The sequence below is a fragment of the Lissotriton vulgaris genome, chromosome 4_1 (genome assembly GCF_964263255.1).
Source record: "Lissotriton vulgaris chromosome 4_1, aLisVul1.2, whole genome shotgun sequence".
NCBI lineage: Eukaryota > Metazoa > Chordata > Amphibia > Caudata > Salamandridae > Lissotriton > Lissotriton vulgaris.
This window is the reverse complement of record NC_141691.1, coordinates 568,278,710-568,297,216: the sequence shown is the minus strand read 5'-3', so window position 1 is coordinate 568,297,216 and position 18,507 is coordinate 568,278,710. Positions and strand designations below refer to the sequence as shown.

General features: G+C 53.3%; 1 protein-coding gene across 1 annotated transcript in view; it reads left to right on the top strand.

Annotated features, from left to right (window-relative positions):
- Positions 1 to 16,914: 16,914 nt before the first annotated feature.
- The window catches only part of TRANK1 (tetratricopeptide repeat and ankyrin repeat containing 1), a 1,005,982-nt gene continuing 1,004,389 nt past the window's right edge, over positions 16,915 to 18,507 (top strand). Inside the window, exon 1 of the mRNA XM_086964756.1 lies at positions 16,915 to 17,065. The gene's annotated coding sequence lies outside the window, so the exon portion shown is untranslated. The remainder of the gene's footprint in view (positions 17,066 to 18,507) is intronic.

Genomic DNA, 18,507 nt, shown 5'->3' with positions numbered 1-18,507 from the left:
ACGTATACCCCATGGTTTCCAATAAGGCCTACCCTGCCGTACCCTTCCATGTACACAGTAAGTCCCCTCCAGTGCCCGACCTGTAATACAAATGATGCCTAAAACATTGCCCCTCAACTTCCCTTTCAAACAGTCCCCCTGCCCCCTCCCACGAGCAAGATATCAGCAACAACCACACATGCCATTCTGCCCTTACCCTGCCGGTGCCAGGACGTGCACAGCCACCCCATTCGCCCACCGAGGCAAACTCACTCAAGGAACAATAGAAGACTATCCCCCCCCACCCCGACTCCCCACCAGACCCATTGTCAATACCAGAAGTTCGAGCTCAACTAACCGGCTCAGGACCGTACACACTCATCCTCATTCACGCTCTTACCCCCCAATATGCATACCTTCCTTAAAGAGAACAAGCCCCCCCACCCATCCATTTACGGTCCACTACACGGTACCCACACACTGGAGGCGACCCGAAACAGTTCAAACAGACCCCATCACGCGACAACCATGCAGCTTGTTCAATTTACCAGTCCCCTCAGAAAGGACCCCCCCGTCTCTGGAGTCCCGATTCCTGCAGTCTCTGGGATCACAGGAGCAGTAAGTGGGGCGTCCACCGCCGTGTCCTGAAGTGTATCTGGGACCAGGATGTCCTCAGGGTCATGGGGCTGTAAGGCCCCCGCCTCATCACCTGCTTCAGTCGGTTCCAGATGCAGGGCCCCGTCGTCTCCGACCATAACTCTGCGTCGTTCCTGACTGTCCGCTGCCTCAGAGCAGCGTCATCGCCTACTGGTGCGTCTCCTCGGCTCCACGTTCACCCGAGGGGGGGCGTCTCTCAGGGCCGGACTGGGAACCAGAACCGGCCCTTGCAAAGTGCTCGGCCGGCCCCCCTTCCCCCCTCCGGGAGGAGAGGGGAGGGGGGAGAGGTGCGACCGCGCTCTGTGACAGGGCCGGTTTTCGGCCGTTTTTGTTACAGGGACGTTTTTGCAGCATAACGGCCCTGTAACAAAAACGGCCTATGGGGCCCAAAACCGGCCCCCAACCATGCGGCCCACCGGGGAATTGCCCGGTGCCCTCAACGGCCAGTCCGGGCCTGGCGTCTCTCCTTATCTCCAACCATTTCCAGACCTCTGCCGGGGACTCGAAGAAGTGTGCCCTGCCCTGGGACTGGACCTTGAGCTTGGCTGGGTATAGGAGCATGTATTGCAAGTGCATATCCCGGAGCTTCTGCTTAACTCCCAGAAAGGACTTCTGCTGCTCCTGGATTTGCTGGGTGTAATCTGGGTAGATGGAAATCCTGCTGTTTTCAAAGGTGAGGTTTGCCGACTCCTGTGCCGCATGCAGAATACAGTCTCTATCGCGATAATTCAAAATGTTTGCAATGAGAGCCCTCGGCGGGGCTCCCGGCCGCGGCGGCGGGACCAGCGCCCGGTGGGCCCTTTCGATCACAAATACCTCCGATAAACCCCTCGGGCACAATTGTGTACGGATCCAGTCCTCAAGGAAGCGCTCTGCGTTACCTGCCTCCGCCCGCTCTGGCACGCCAAGGACTCGAATGTTGCTTCGGCACGCCCTTCCTTCCGCGTCTTCCACCCTCCGCTTCAGGGCTCCCGTCGTGGCCATACGTTGTGAGACCGTCTTCTTAAGGGAGGCCACCTCGCCTTGCAACTGTTCTATGTTGCCCTCCGCCTCGGACACTTTGTCTGCCACTTTCTGCAGGTCGATCCGCAACAGATGGACATCGTCTCTATCTGGCGCTCCAGTGCAGAGTGGGAGCCCTGGATCGCCTTTAGCAGTTCCACCTGGGAAGGCTCTCCAGGGGCCTCCGCCCCCTCATCCTGACCCGACTGTCTTGTGAGCCGCTGAGACGGCAGTCGCTGGGGGGTGTATTGCGTTATCGTGTTGGGCTGCGTGGAGCGAGACATCCTGTCCTTGCGCATTGCCAGTGCTGTACGGGCCCCAGTAGGCTCCGAGGGGGGCAACAGGGACTCAACTTCAGGATTATCCGAGCACGGGTGGCCCGTCCGTGGCCGCAAGCCCCGAGTATGCTTCTCCAACTCCACTTACCAAACAACCCCAACACCTCCGCCAGATACCCCCCGCCGGCCAGGAACGTCCAGTATCGTAGGACCCGCTGCCTGCCGTCACATCAGGCTCCAAAGCCCCTCAAATCCACAGTGAGGGAGTAGTACAGGGGCGCCAGAGGGCCACGAAGTTTCCGGTCATACAAGGTGTCGCAGCGGGACTGCACTCTCAGCTCAGGCTCACCGAAGGGGCCTCTTGGGCAATACCACTGCCCCCAGTTTCCCTGTCAGCTCTCCGAAGGGGTAGTAGGGACAGCAACCTGTACCGTCTGCTCTCTTTTAATGCAGTTAGCACCCACAGTCCTTGGAAGCACCCCACAGCTCTGCTTCACACCTGATCCTCCCTTTCCCACCAGGTATCCGCAGCCGGTAGGGCCAGTCAGTGATTTATGAATGTACCCTCCCGTTCGCCAGTTCGCAGCAGCCGGCCACAGGGTGACCAAGTCCCTCCCGTACCTCCAGGCGACCTCCAGAGCAGCTCGACTCCCGTGGATGTGTCCAGCCCACTCCTAGGGCCACAGTCGTACCTGGCAGGCGCAGCGCCCTAGGTCTCCGCCCCGCGATACCCAATATGCGGTGTACTTGCTGCAGGGAGGACTTCCGAAGGATGGACCGGTTCCCCAGCGCCACCGAGTCCTGATGGCTACTGTGCCAGGACCTCCTTGATTATCTCACCCGTAAGGAAGCACTTATGCGGCCCAGCACACCCGAAGGCACCACAAGGGACAAGGGCTTCCTAGTCAATGCGGCCAGGCTAGACGCCAGCCGCTTCAGAGATTCCCGGGTCACTTTGGGCCCGCTACCGGCCAGGCAGCGCAGGCCTCCCTCCTCTTCCAGCGCCGGCTGGTGCGTGAAATCCCCCGACCGTCTCCCCGGGGGGCGTATAGGCAGCAGGATCAGGGCTTATTCTGAGCGCCTGAAGACAGCGGGCCCCCGCCGGGCCCACCGACACTCTCTGTTGGCCTCAAGGACTTCTCCCACCTGGGTCCGGGGCGCCGCCTCCACAATTGCGCAGGCCGCAGTCCGGGGCCTCACCCAGCAGCGGGCCACAGCTAGTCGTCCGAACGAGGGTTCTTCAAGGCCCCGCCGGCTCTCCCAGGCGTCGGGCGCCCCACCAATTGGGCAGCGTCTCCCACGGTAACTAACTCCCCACAAGGGAGAGGCTCCGGGAGGACTGGCCGGGTGCCGCGTCTGCGACTTCAGCCTCAGGGACGGCGTAGGCCTCTGCCCGTCCCAGCAGACACCCCCGGGCCCTCTTAAGTCGGAGCCCCAGCTGGCAGTGGGCCCCGTCCTCTGAACTGCGCCACTGCAGGCTCCGTGTCCGCGGGCCGCCACCGGCACTCGATCACGCTGCTCTGCCTTCCTCCGACAACAGGCCGCAAGCCCTGGCCTCACGTAGTCAGAGGCCCGGGGCGCCACAGCCCCGGCAGTTCACTCGGCCACACTCGCGGGGGCCCGCCTTATCACGCCACAGAAGGTAGCCCCAGGCTGCAGGGGGGTCTCGCAACTCACGATTCCGCACCGTAGGAGCTCGAACAGGATAAATTAGCAGGATTTTGGGGTCCGGTGGACGGGAGCCGTTGGAGCTCACGTCCTGTCGGCCATGCTGCTTGGCCACACCCCACACACTGTGTTTTTAAACTTGCTCTACTCTTTTGTTAGTAAAGCACGGTGCGGGGAAGACTGTGGGCTTTTGTTTAGGTATTCGTGTTAATCACAGCTCGTGAAAGGGCTGTGATTAACATGAATACTTAAACAAAAGCCCACAATTTGCCCCGCACTGTGCTTTACCTACAGAAGAGTTAAGCAAGTTTAAAAACATGGGGGGGGGGCTGTCGATTTTGAGTGCCTTTCAAGAACGTGAGCATAAGATTAAAGGAATTTGAGGCAATATTGTTCCTGTGAGGCTGAAGCTGCTTGAGGGCAAAAATTGGGGGATATTTTGCTAGAGCCAGCTTTATTCTGCAGAGTCTTGCCCTGGTGACCTTGAGTAATTCTTAAACAGATTGCTGCAAATAGCGTTTTTCTTTAATTTATTTTAAATGTTTTAATAGGTATAATGTGGGAGAGACTAGTACATACATTTTGCTAACAAATTGTTGTTTATATTTCAAGCAAAATGTATAAAACATGTTTCTTTTAATCCAATCATGATCTCACATATAAAAAAATGAGAGGGTGTTACAGAGATGATTTGCAGCAATATTAGTGAGCTGCTGTGTTACAATATTGAAAACACGTCAGTAGTCCTAAATATTTGATTAAAGACATTTAGAATGTGGATAAGTGAGCCTGTGCACTGTCAGTGACCTGGCTAAAAAAGGCATGAAAGAGCTGAAACTGGATCATAAAGCCTAAGCTGAAGTGGACAGGGGCCCCCAAAATACATTTGGCCCAGGGCCCCCAGAATTCTTAAGATGTCCCTGACTGCAGCACACTGAGGAGACTCGTATTGTTTGGAAGCGCTGCTTTGACAGACATGCGTTGCACCTAGCGGCTGTCCAAAGGCCTCGAGGCGCACACAAGCCACCCGGCCTGCCCAGGCGTTACTTGGATGTCCCCTCTGACATCACAGCGGGCTGGCCCTGGGGATAAGGATGCTATCTGAAAATAAACACAGTTCTGGGGGAGGCGAGGGAGCAGCAGCCTGCGAGAGGGGCACTCTGTAGGATAGTCTTCGGTAAATCCAAAATTATGCGGAAAGCTCTGTGGCCAGAGAATTACTAATTGACACTGGTTATGTGGCGTTATTGGTTTATACTCAACAGAGCAGGTGGCTTTTAACCACATAACAATCCGCCTCCTTTTGAAATATTGCTGTTGCTTCTAGTCACGTTAGGGCAGTGTGCTACCGTTTATCCTTGAGGTGTATGTTAGACATTGTGGTAGAGGAGCTACGCTGCCTGTTAAGTGCCAGCTTTGCTGCTAAAGACTGTACTCTTTGCAACCCCTGCAAGATACATTGTGGAGCGCCCAGATACAGGGAGTTACAATAGTCCAGTCTACACAGAATTATGCTCCTCACCACCAGGGGTCTGGCCTCACTGGGTAGAAGAGGAAGAATCTTTCGAAGTGCTTTTAGCAGAGCAAGGCTTACACTTTGTGTGCTGATGTGGTGCTGTGCAGTGCGGGTCGTTCCAGTAGACCAATGCAGTACTTAATTTATGAAAGAATAAGAAAGATGCCCAACGTTTTGCCCAGACACCCGTGACAGACTCTACTGTATGTTGACATACTGAAATACCAAGGCTGAGTGGTTTTAATTCCACGTCAAGCCTTTTTAATCAACTTCAAGACACTCCCTGTCTGTTAGCCTCACTCTTGCAAGTACCTGTTTCCTCACTTCGTCCCGCATTTATTTTACGTATTTCTCTTCCTCCTTCCTTCTTCTTTGTGTGCTGTACTCTCTCTCTCTGGGTCAATGTCTGATGAGGAAAAATAAGTGACTGTACTGTCCTGCTGGACACGTTCTAGTGTTCTGCCTGTGTTTGCATTCCACACCATACACCCACCCATCACAGGCGTCACCGGTTAGGTGACCCTGCAACAAAAAGGGGCTGAGCACATGGCTTTGTATCTCTGTGATTCATTTGCAAGTATGTGGGCCTAGTGCCCACCACTTTACAATGGGGACGAGTGGGTCGACCCCTGCGCATACAATGTCAGAAGTCCTCCAGTTAGTCTTAGGGGGGGAAGTATAGCTTGCACCTAAAGCACCCGTCACCTTCTGCTAAAGCGACCGAAGCACTGGGGCTGGGCACATCTGGACACACGTCATTGAGTTTGCCCCTGCATCCGAATGCATGCTGACCCAGATGCAGCCCGCCGTACTGAATGGCCCAGCAGCGACAGATCCGTGGAAGGTGGCGGAGAGCTGATGCCAGCACCAGACTTGAGGTGCCCACATGCGATGGGATCGGCAGCATAGGAGTTGAAACCCCACCCCACACCAGCATCACCTGCGTGGGGCGAGAGGACTGCGCCTACCCTCTGACTGACCAAGTGCCCTGGTGAGAGGAGCTGATATTGGCTTTGCCACACCCCCTGGTGCACGTCACCTCCCTACGGAGTGATCAGGCAGCCCATGTTGACGTTTTCTACCCTGTGCAGCTGTTCATTGCCCCAGAAAGCAAAAGACTGAGTGCTGGCAAGTGGCACAATGCCCGTGGGGGGTGGGAGACATCCCATTTGCCCCCAAATGTACACTCAGGAAGGGAGAGCATGATCTTGTTGGAGGCCCTTAGCAATGCCGCTAGCATGGGGGCCTGAGGGAGAAGTAAAGGCCATGTTGTGTTGCGCACTTGGTCAGCACCGACACTAAGGTAGTGGACGTGACGGTAAGGGGGCCGTGGGCCTAGCACATCAAATGAACACAGGAGCCTGGGGTGATTGCTAATTGCAGATACTCGTCTCCGTCGCCAACTGGCCGACGTGAGCACGCCCCTGACCTTTTATTAACACAGGGTCACATGTTGCATACATCACGACGTAACTCAGTCGTCACGTATTGTGACTTTACATTCCTCCCCAACAAGGTTTTAAACAACATAACATATACAGCTTCTTTAGTCCGTTACCAAACTTGTGACAGTCCCACTGAAATCATTCCCCACCACTGCTGCATGGGCATTCAATTAACAGTATAATGTATAAGGAACAGTCTTACATTACATAGCCTCGCAGTCGCGATGAGGGTTCTGGGTCTTTCCGCAGGTTATACTGGGACAGACCTCGACCAGGCAGCAAAGGGTCATCCGCCTCAGGAGCCTCCTCAGGTTGTGGAGGGCCAGACACGGTGGGAGCATCTGTGCTACCCTCTGCCTCAGCTTCACCAGCCCGTGAGTCATTCAAGTCAGCTTCTTCGCCGGCGCCATCCACAATGAGGGTAGCAGTGGAAGATACAGCAGGAACCAGGGTCTCAGCATGAAATAGTTTGAAATGGGAGATATTGCGAGTCACCATCTCCCTTCGCCGAGTTGCAATGACACAGGTTCCCTTGACACTCACCACGGTCCAGGGCAACTTTTCATAGGGGAGTTGGAATTTCCCTGCTTGACACCGATTCTTTAACAGGACCAGGTCCCCTTCTGTAATCCTGCTGGCTTGAGCATTGCGGCGATGGCTCACCTGAGCATGAGCCTTCTTCCGCCTCGTATCAATCCTGCGGTCATCAGGACTCTGTGGCTGCCACTGAGGGTGATGAGGTATGGTGTCGGTGATGACCCGACCCATTAGCAGGTGTGCAGGGGCAACCCCTGTGGTGGTATGAGGAGTCTGCCGGTAGCTACGTAGGAATGTGAAAATGGCTAACTCAATGGATTGTCCTCTATCATGAGCAATTCGTATTACTTTGTTGAGAGTCCTCATGAATCGTTCAGCCTCACCTCAACTGCGCTGGGAGTCCCAACAATCTCCACCTCCGGATATTTTGAATAGTCATCGATTGCCACCAGTGTTTGTCGGCCATCTGGAAGACTGCCAAAATCCATGCTCACACAAGACCAGGGAGATTGAGGAATAGGTTTGGTTATAATCGGGGCAGGAGAAGGTAAATCCCCCGTAACTTTACAGGCTGGACAGGAGCGAACCATACTCTCTACTAGCTCATCCATGAGTGGAAATCATACTTTAGAACAAAGACGTGATTTTGTCTTGACCATGCCCTGATGACCGACATGCGCCGGTTGCACGCATCTGTCAGTGAGTGCAGTGGGTATGACCATACGGTGCCCTCGCAGCAGGCACCCAGTGGGGTCTTCGGTAAGTTCATCCTTCACATGATGCAAGCTTTCCATTATCCTTTGAGCAGGAATAGTCAAGATCTTCCACTCTTCCTTGGCCTTATGCCAATTCCCATACTACAGAATTCCTTTGGCCCGTTGGAGGCAATCATCCTGTGCTGTGGCTTCAGCTACGCTCTGCATCGATATAGGTAGGGGACAGGACCTGGCAGTAACGTATCTCACATACTCTTCCGTGTCCGCGGCATCCTCCTTTTCTCGGTCAGTGGCCTCTCTGGGGTGTCTAGATAAGTAGTCTGCCGGGTTGCGGGATCCCGGCTGATATTCTACACAGCAATTGTAGTCCTGCAGCTGGAGCATCTATTTCTCGATCCTCGGCGGAGGTTTTGTAGATGTCCCGGCGACGAGAGCCACCAGCGGCTTGTGATCAGTTGTGACTGTGAACGGTTTTCCATACACATAGAGGTGAAAGTGGCGACACCCCCAGTGAATGGCGATCGCTTCTTTCTCTATTTGAGAATATCGTTGCTCTGTTTCCGTTAGAGACCGGCTTGCAAACGCCACTGGCGCCCAGTCTTCCTCAAGTCGTAGCTTCTGCAACAGGACAGCACCTAGGCCCACCGGGCCAGCATCCACGGCGATTTGGGTAATTTTCTCTGGATCAAAGAATGCTAGGGTGGTCGCTTCCGACAGGGCATCCTTAATGTCCTTGAAGGCTTTTTCTTGGGAGATGCCCCATTCCCAGGGGACAGAGTCCTTGGTCAATTCTCGGAGAGGTGCCGCGAGCGATGTCAAGTCCTTAATGAATCTGCCACAGTAGTTGACCATTCCCAGGAAGCTTCGGACTTCGGTCACACTAGCAGGGGCAATGGCGTTCTTGATGTCACGCACTTTGTTGGGATCTGGATTGACACCTTCCGAGGAGAAGGTATAGCCAAAGAATTGGAGTTTGGTTCTCAGAAATTCACATTTCTCACGATGAAGCGTTAGGCCAGCTTCTCGCAACCTCCGTAGCACCTGTGTAAGACGGGCATTGTGTTCGGGTAGAGACTTGGCATGGACCATTATGTCATCACTGACGTTGATGACTCCTGCAATGTCTGCAATTAGCTCTTGTATGACATGTTGAAACACCTCCGCAGCGTTGGATACTCCAAAACTTAGCCGGGTGTAGCGTCTCAGTCCCACATGGGTGGAGAAGGTGGTTATGTTGCGGGATGCTTCATCAAGAACCAGTTGATGATATCTGGATCGTAAGTCAAGCTTGGAGAACCAACAAGCTCCTGCCATCTCTCCAATGATGTCGTCAATGGTAGGGGTGATGTGCCGTTCACGCTTTATGGCAGCATTCGGGAGGCGCATGTCAAAACAGATGCGTATCGCTCCAGGCTGCCTGGGCTTCCGAGTGACTACAATGGGTGATACCCATGCAGTGGGTCCTGTCACCTTTTCAATTATGCTGGCAGCTTCCAGTTTCTTCAGTTCTTGTTCCACTTGGGATCTCAGGTGAAAGGCAATTCTCTGATGCCGTAAGGCAACAGGCTGGACGGTGGGGTCCAAATGCAGGTGTATTTCCTTCCCCTTGAATCGCCCAATCCCTTCAAATACTTCTGCGAACTCCTCCAAAAGATGTTGTATGGATTCATGATGCACGCTGAAGGAGAAGGATACGATTCCCAGATCCTCGGCAACACGACACCCTAGGAGCATGCCTTGACCGTCCTCGGTGACATAGATGTTGGTGCGGATTGTCTGGTTTACATGCGTTACTACCGCTTTGAAACGCCCCAGGATCTTCAATGGAGTGTCCTGCCCATATGCAAACACCACTATCGCGGAGGCCTGAAGCGACGGTCTGGGTCCCAGCGTGCGGTGTCGGGCGGCTGCCATGATGTTAATGGTGGCCCCGGTATCAACCACCGCGTGATTTCTTGATCTCCCACCTGAAGATGGCATTGGGGCAGGCGCCGTGCTTTGCAGGTCGTGTTACCAACCATGTGCACCTTGTGTACTACCCTCTCTTCCTCTTCATTATCGTCCATGTCACTTGGCGATTTGTCACCCTCCGTTACCAAGTTGACCCTTGGTCGCGGTTTGCGGTATTTCTTTGCTCTACACACTTTTTCAAAATGGTTAAAACGCCCACAGCCTGAGCATCTTTTTCCTTTTGCGGGACAGTCGGCCGAGGGTAGGGGTGGTCCACCACAGTACCCACAGGTAGAGGCAGGTGCTGCCGCAGCATTGCGGGGGCCTTTCTTGTTGCCTCTCGACGCTGGCTTGGTGGTGACCACATTGACCGGTTCCGTCTTTACAGGTGTTTGGAGGGCCGCCTCCATGTGGGCCACCTGAGCCTTGGATAGCTCTTTGGTGCGTCCCAGAGTCAGAATCTCTGTCAGAGGTTTGCCAGATTCCTCAAGGATTCGTTCCCTAAGCTTGGCAGGCGCACAGCCTTGTATAATCTGCCCTCTTATTTCCTCCGTTTCATCCACAAATCCACACGTGGAGGCCGGATTTTTCAGCCACGCATGGTAGGCGTCTAGGGACTCGTTCGAAAGTTGCCGGGCCTGACGAAAAATGAATTTCTCCTAGTCCTGGTTGGCCATGGGCTCAAAGTGAGCATTTAGGGCATTTATTAAGGTGTGGTGATTTTTTGGCGTCGCCTCTACGATCGTTTTGGCAATGTTGTAAATGTCTTTCCCTCCCAAGTGGAGCAGCATCGCTCTTTTCTGGTCTTTATGTACCTTAGTAGCTTCAAAGAAAATCTTTAGGCGGTCCACCCAGTCTCTCCTTTAGGCGCCAGAGCTGACGGCGATCCTTCGACTATGAAGGGCTCAATGGGGGTATTTGCGACATGGCGTTTGAATCCTCTAGCTAGGATGAATGACGTGCCTGCTACGCTAGGTCGAATAATGTTCTGGACGGGTGCAGTAACCCAAAGTCTCTGAGGTACTGTTGGAGGTGACACTGTGAGTGTGGTTTGTGGGAGACAATTCCTGTTGTGGCCTTGGGACTTTTGTGGTGTCCCACTGTGGTGCTATGTCTTGGTGTTGGGTTGTATCCCCTCAGTTTTGCCGTGGTCTGGCACTTCTGGAAGGCTTGGCTGGTGTTGCACTCTCCCTGGCAGGGCACAGCGCTGTGCTTTCCTACCCCCACGTGTTGGCAGGGCTCTCCGCCTGATGCATGGGAAAACGCAGGCCGGAAGTGGGCGGGGCCAGATCGCGGCCCGATTGCAATCTCCGCTCCGATGCTGCTGGGTGTTCAGCGCCCTGTGCCGCTACCCTGTGCGCGGTCCCACCCGCTCTGGGCTGACACTCGGTCCGGTGAAGGGAAGCCAGGATGCGCGGATCAGCAGGGCACCACACGTGGCACAGTGAAGATATCAGGTGCATGTGCGGGAGTCACGCTTGTGACCCGCGGTTCCCACGTGCAGCAACCTCACCTCGGGGCCACGCCGGGCCGACGTACAAGGGGGTATCACGCTCGTTGAGCAGCCAGAGCAGGGGGCGACACGCCAGGGCTACGCCAGGCACCACCAGGAGGGCACGAGCACCGCGAGCTGGAGGACACGCTCGCGGTCGCCACCACACGAGGGCACGCCCACCCTCGTCGCCAGTGTTGTGTCGCGCACTTGGTCAGCGCCGACACTATGGTAGTGGACGTGACGGTAAGGGGGCCGTGGGCCTAGCACATCAAATGAACACAGGAGCCTGGGGTGATTGCTAATTGCAGGTACTCGTCTACGTCACCAACTGGCCGACGTGAGCACGCCCCTGACCTTTTATTAACACAGGGTCACATTTTGCATACGTCACGATGTAACTCAGTCGTCACGTATCGCGACATTACAAGCCACGCAGCAGCAGCAGCGCTGTGAATGAGTCTATGCCCCCAACCTGCTCGGGCACTGGGAAGCTCCCTTACCCGCCGCTAGCTGCTCCAGCGAAGAGGTGCCATGAGCGGAAGTACCACCGTTGAGGGAAGCCCGGCATTGGCTTCAACAGCCTCCAAGACCCACAGTTGCAGGAAAGACTGCTGCGGCCTGTAGAGAGACAGCGCTGCAGCACCACCTCGCAGCCATGTGGCTACAGAGCGTCCACACAGGAAATCCCTGCATGCGGCAGTCCCGTCCAGGACTGGATTTGCGAGATGAGGAAAGAGACACGGTTCAAACAGAAGAGCACCATACTGAGGGCATCGGCCAGCAACACGTTTTTGTGTCCCTCCCACACCGACACCCCCAGCGCCCACGTGGCCCCCGGTGGCCAAGAACAGCTGCAGTGGCCTCTCTTTATTCGCACACAGCACCACATTGTTGCCACAGCGCCCCAGAGCACCCTGCTTCCTTTTGTGAGGCTGCACCGGCAGGAAATAACTGTCCCAGCATCCCCTCGCAGAGGCAAAAGGAACCTACGGCATGAGGAGAGCTGCCCTAGCATGCAAGAGGTAGCTGTAGAGCCCCCTAGTGGTAAAGGATCGCACTGCATCAAGGCCCCAACTTCAATCAAGCAAGCTGCTGTGATCTGCATCTACACCCGGAAAACGGTAAGCCAAGAGACTGTTACCTCCCCACCCAGGGCGCCAAGAAGCCCAGAGCTGCCCCGGCCAAGAGAAGCATCAAGCGGCCAAGCAACATCCAGAGAAGGCAATAGGACCAAATGCAGACGAGCCCCATGAAGATGCAAGAAAGACGCATGCTGAATGTACAACCTCCAGTGGCTGTCTAACGCCACCGCAAGTGAGAAGAGTGCACCACACGCCCCTGGTGGTCAACAGCCACCACCGCAAGGTAGAAAAGCAAGCACGCCAAGTGCCAGAAGAGTACATAGCTCACGAGGTCTGAGGTGCCCAGAAGGCCACACCAGCGAACCTGACGGCATGGGCAGGCGCCCAGGAGATAGACATTTCCGCAGAGAAGAAGCAAAGCTGGATGCAGCAAGGAGAGCATCCACATCTCCACTGTACCAGCAAAGCCCTGCAAGGGGCCAAACACAGCACCGAGTGTCCTCCTTCACACTGCCTCAAGACGGAGTCGCCAGTGGCTCAAGACAGGCAAGAGGAGAGTTGCACACTCCACGTGTAAAGCTGGCACTGCATCAGGTGCTCCAAAGACATGCAACACGTGGCCAGGTGCCACCTCGAACCACAAGCACGGAGCACGTCACACGAAGTGACCGACCCCACCAAGCATGCCTGAACGGGGGCAGGATCGAGCGTCACGATGGTGCAGACTCGACGCCCTCAAGCAAAGAGGTAACCTGCCATCCTGGCAGAGGAGCAACGTGAAAATCCCTGAGGAGGGGATGGGGACTGCAAGAGCTCCACAAGGAGAAGAAGCATGTCCTAGAGACGGGACAGGTCTGCCACAGAACCCCAGCAAGCAAAGACAGTCCTAAGAACTAGACACGAGCAGTGAGATGTCCATGTGGCACAAACATGAGACTTGTGGCAGGACACCGCATCCGAGGGAGGAACCTGGTTGGAAGGAGTAGAAAAGCATGGCTGGACGCCAATTAGCAAAGGAGAAGAGCGTGGCTGAACACCACTCCTGAAGGAGGAAAGGAGAGTGTTAGACCCCACAGTGCAAACAACCACCACAGGCGTGCAAGAGGGAAAAGGGAGAAGAGCGGCAGGAGAGAGGACTTGTGCCAGGACTGGAGAAGGTGTTCATCAGCACAAGCCAGCCACTGGGGAGCAGGGGAGTCACTGGAGACAGCTTCGAGGGATGACCAACTGTAAGCCGCCAGCAAGCACGATCTGTGTCCAGGCCCCATGATTCACAGTGTGACCGCCTACTCATCTGCCACTTGCTGCTTGGCATTGATGGCACCACTTCTAGCAAGTGCACCTGCCTGAAGACAACCTTAAGTGACCACAAACTTCCTCGAGTCCTCCTCACTTCATGAGGTCCCCAAAAGCAAGAGATTGCCGACTGTTTACCCAACTGAAAGAAAATTATCGCATCCATCTTCCAGGTGCATCATCATCATCACCAAGAACATCTGAAGAGCATTGCACCATATGAGTGGATCCAAACACTCAAGACATCTGGAGTTCAAGGAGGCACTCCTGGTGCTATAGGAGGTTAGCCACCCAGAAACCTTCTGAGTGCCCCTGTAAACCTGAAGCCTGCCGAAGAAGAGCATACCTGACCATTGGACTATCCACCCTTGGGGTTACACGAGGCTTGGCCGTGGCCCTGTTGGGAGTTCTGCAGTGACTCCTCAGCATGGCCTATGAAAGGCCTGCACAGCCCACGTGGTCACGTGGCAATACCGGGGCAAGGGCCTCAATGGAATCCGAATCGGAGAGATGCGTCGTCAGCATCTCCACAACAGGCACCGGGAAGCTTGGAGGTTGCAGATGGAGACTGGCCACCCAAAGACCATCTGAGGAAGGCAGAGAAACGGAGTCCTGATGGCAAGAGCACACAGACTGAGATACCACCCTCTGCAATTTCCTGTTTGCAGTTCCTCAGCGATGCCTTCGCGTGGCCTACACGAGGCCCGCACAGTCCACACGGTCCAATGGCAGCCTGGCAGGAAGGACCTATAGGAGACTCCTGTGAGAGGGGAGTTCAGGCAGGAGAGGCAGGTCTGAAGATGCTCGGCTATCGGGAATTGGAAAGCATCATCGCCTCCAAGAAAAGCGCCCATCCACCAAGGTCATCCTCCGCATTTGCAGGTTGGCTGTCCACCGGAGCCTGAGGATCTGCAAGAAGATCTCCAAAGTGGATTCCACCACCGCTCCAGATGCACCACTATTTGAACTTTGTAAATAGACTCCAACACAGCGAGACCAGGTGGTCTGAACTTCATTGCCGAGGCGGACCAAAGCTTCCTGACCGTGTGGTCCAGAGCTCCAGCACCGCCCAGCAGATGGCCTAAAGAGACTCATTGGTGCTTTGTATTGTTGTTTGTTTTCTTCATAGGTTGGACTTTTCGTTTGTTTCTTTTTCATTATTAAAGTTTGGGAGGGATGTAGTGTACTGCTGGACACGTTCTAACGTTCTGCCTGTGTTTGCACCCCACACCGTACACCACCCATCACAGGCGTCACCGGTCAGATGACCCTACAAATAAAAGGGGTCGGGCACACGTGCCCTGGGACAGTTTCAGTACCCAAGCAGTGTGTCTCTTTGGTTCATTTGCAAGTATGTGGGCCTACTGCCCACCACTTTACAGTGACCATCCCCAAAAATTATGCTGGTGGGCTCCACCGCCTCATCTCTTTCAGTCTAGTCAAGACTGAAAATTGACCTTCTCGAAAATTATTTGCCACTTGTTATTCTTTCCTTCTCTACTCTTGATGCATCGAAGGTCTCTCAAAAATATGTCTTCGAAATCTTAGAACCACTCTGAACACGCAACTCTGTCTACCTTACTATGTTCTTGGCCTTTACAGATCATAAGTACTCATTTTTTATTTTTCATATTATGCCATATTATTATACATGTACTCCGTTGTATATAAATCAGAGGCGGAACTAGAGCCAAATTTCGGGGGGGGGGGGAGGGGGTGAGCTAATTCTTCCAGAAATAGGCAGAGAGGAGAAGCAGGGGTTCTAAGAATTGGTGAAAAAACAACAAAGCCTTGTTAACAATTAAATATTTTTTTAAAGATAGTGATATCAATTGCTTTCTTATTCTTAAGTGTATATCGTGAGACAGGGCTTTAAGTGGGCCGGGTCTCACCGGTCCTGAGCACCGGTAGTTTTTAAAAGGGGGCTTCAAAACAGGTCTCTTTCAGGCCCTGATTTGTGTCCTGGCACAGCGGTCCATTTTTTCCAGACTGCAATGATGGCAAGCACATCTTTGTGCGCTGCTCACACTGCTCACTTCTCACTAGTGGAGGTTACGGCATGACGCCATGCCAGGTGAGCGTTGTAAGGGAAGGGAAATCTTTGAAGTGAGTCATTCTCTCTCTGGATTTCCCTTCTTTTTTTTAAACTAAGGAGCAGCAACATTTTCGTTGTCACCAGGGCTTTAAGTGTAAGCTTGTTCAATATTATATACAAGCCATAGTTGCTGCTTATTTATCTTATGCAACTAACAACCACTGACAAAGCCAATAGTCCTGACTTCTTGGTATAATGTTACTTGTTGTATCATGTATCTGGATGCAATGACAGAAACAGCAAAATACAAGTCTCTTTGCACATCATGCTAAGCACAGATTTTTAGCTTAAGTATTTTTGGCTCTAGACCGTCTCGTAATGCGGAAAAGTTACAGTTTGAGCCCCCCACCTTCAAGAGGGAAAGATCGACGACTCAATCCTTCTCTGGCAATGCGGTGATAATCTGGAACTCGCTTCCTCCATTACTCCGTACCACTACTTCTACTCAGACCTTCAAAACTGACCTCAAATCTCTTCTCTTTCAAAGACACTTCCAGAACTGATACACCCCCGTTCAAGTCCCTCATGGAAGTTCTTTCTTTATGGTAAATTTGTAATCTATGCCTGGACAATTGTCATCCTAGTGTGTTTTTGCTTTATGTGTTTTTGAGTGACTGCCCTCTATTGCTTTATATTACCTCTTCTTGTTTCACGTTTGTTTCTGTAGCATGTACATATTGTAACACTCTTCTCATGTAACGTACTTGGTTCTATTGTGAAGCGCTCTGACACCTTTGGGTAAAGTCCGCGCGATATAAAAACGCATTCAATAACTAAATAAATAAATAAATAAGCCACGACATTGCCACGCCCATTTGAGAGAACCCCCCCAGTTTCTCCATCCCACTCAAAGTCCTGTCGCGAGACACCCTGACGACCCTCGGACTGGAGTCTTGTGCAGTGCGCGTCACATTCAACAGCCAAATAAATAAATAACACTTGAAAACATTTTGTACTTAAAAAGAACTGAGAAGAAAAGGCAAGCTGGTATACTAGCATAGAATGACCTCACTGCCGTGTTTATTCATTTGCACTGAACTCGCAGAGAGCGGGTTCGAGCTGTGAAAGAAACCTTGTTTCTATGGTGAAACCGAAGAGGGAGGCGGCTTCGACCTGGGGCGATCAGGAGAAGGCTTTACTTTCCGCCGCAGTTCTGAAACCGAAACTGAAGCAGGGACGACTTCTTCAGAATGACGTCACAGGGACCAGTCGGTGTCAAGAGACAGGGGAGGAAAGAGGGCGAGCAGAGCAAAACACACCAGGAAGGTGGTTGTGTTTACGAACAGTGGACTTGCAGGCTGTTGCGCACTTCTCTTTCGGAGCTGGCTGTGGGCGCCGCGTGGATGCAGGTAATGTTTCAGCCTCACATTCTGTATTAAGTGCACACAAGAGCAGGGATGTGGAAGCTCTGAATGGGTACAGTGAGTGTTTTCTATTTCCCCTTATAAGCGGGGCAAGGGAATATGCCAAAATCCTCGGGCTATTCTCTTCATGTTATTGTGATCGATGTTAAGACATTAAAATATTAGTGTTCGCTTAAATATCACTATCAACGTCCACTTGTGGGATTTGAGGTCAGAGTTTGAACCAAAGTACAGCACCCCTCGATCATGCTCCGCCTCTTCTTGAGCCATCAACTTTACTTAAGTGTTCCGGCCATTGAGTTTGCCTCGATCATCTCCAGTCTGTTCCTCCCCTTAATTAAACCCTAACGCCTCATTCCACATTGTACATGTCACACCACTGCCCCCAAATCTGATGGTATTTCCATGTGTGGGACTCTTAAAGTCAACGGGTCTCCTGAGAAGGGGTAATGTGCGAGTGAATGAAATGAAATGAAATGAAATGAATGAATGAAATGAAATTGGATTTGTAAAGCGCATGGCTGCCCGTAAGCGTCCCAGCGCTGCCTAACAAATAACAGAAAACTCAAAAGGAACAGAACGTTAATTTTTTTAAAGGAATTTTAGGGAAGAGAAAAAATTTAAGAAGCTTTCGAAATTTGAGGAGGGAAGGTTCAGTGCCAATGTGCCTCGGGAGTCCCACGCACAACGAGCTAAGACTGGAGAATGGGACAAGTTAATATTCTTTATAGTACCCTCATGGCGACAGCGCTCCCCACCCCAGGCACATGGCATGCATGCAAATAAATACACACAACGCAAATTTGTTATTGGGAAAAACTGCTGCAGGTTTATTACATACAACGTTATGTAATATGGTGGGTTATCTTACGGGCAATCCAAGGGCAGGCAGCATTCTCACCACCTGCCCGCCTGATGAGCCAAGCAGCACTGGGGCGAACCCCATCTGTGCTGCCCCTTCTGGTGATCCTCCTCCGAGATCACGTGACACTTATTACTCACGCCCCTTTCAGGGCGGAGCGTAGCAAGGCAAGCCCCCGGTTGTTCAGGCCCACAACCTCCCGAAGGACCAATGGGGCGCCGACACGGTTTCCAGGAACCTCCCATGAGGCTCCTGGGCTCTGGCACCCCTATGTGCCGTGCAGAGGTACCCTTCTGTACCCATTTGCTTCCAGATCGCCCTGTAACTCCGCCTTCACGGAAAAAAGTAGAAGATTGCAATATTTTCACCATCATTCCTACCACCGACTACGCCGGGTAAGCGGTAGGGTGGGAGACGGCGTGTCCCGCGAGGCAGCGCCTCGCGTGTCCGGTGCGACGACAAAGAGGTCGTTGGCGTGGTTAGGGGGGATATATACCCCTCACCCGGCCTCGCGCACCGGACATGACGAGGCACTGCCCGCGCGCAGGATGGGGACTCCCTGAGA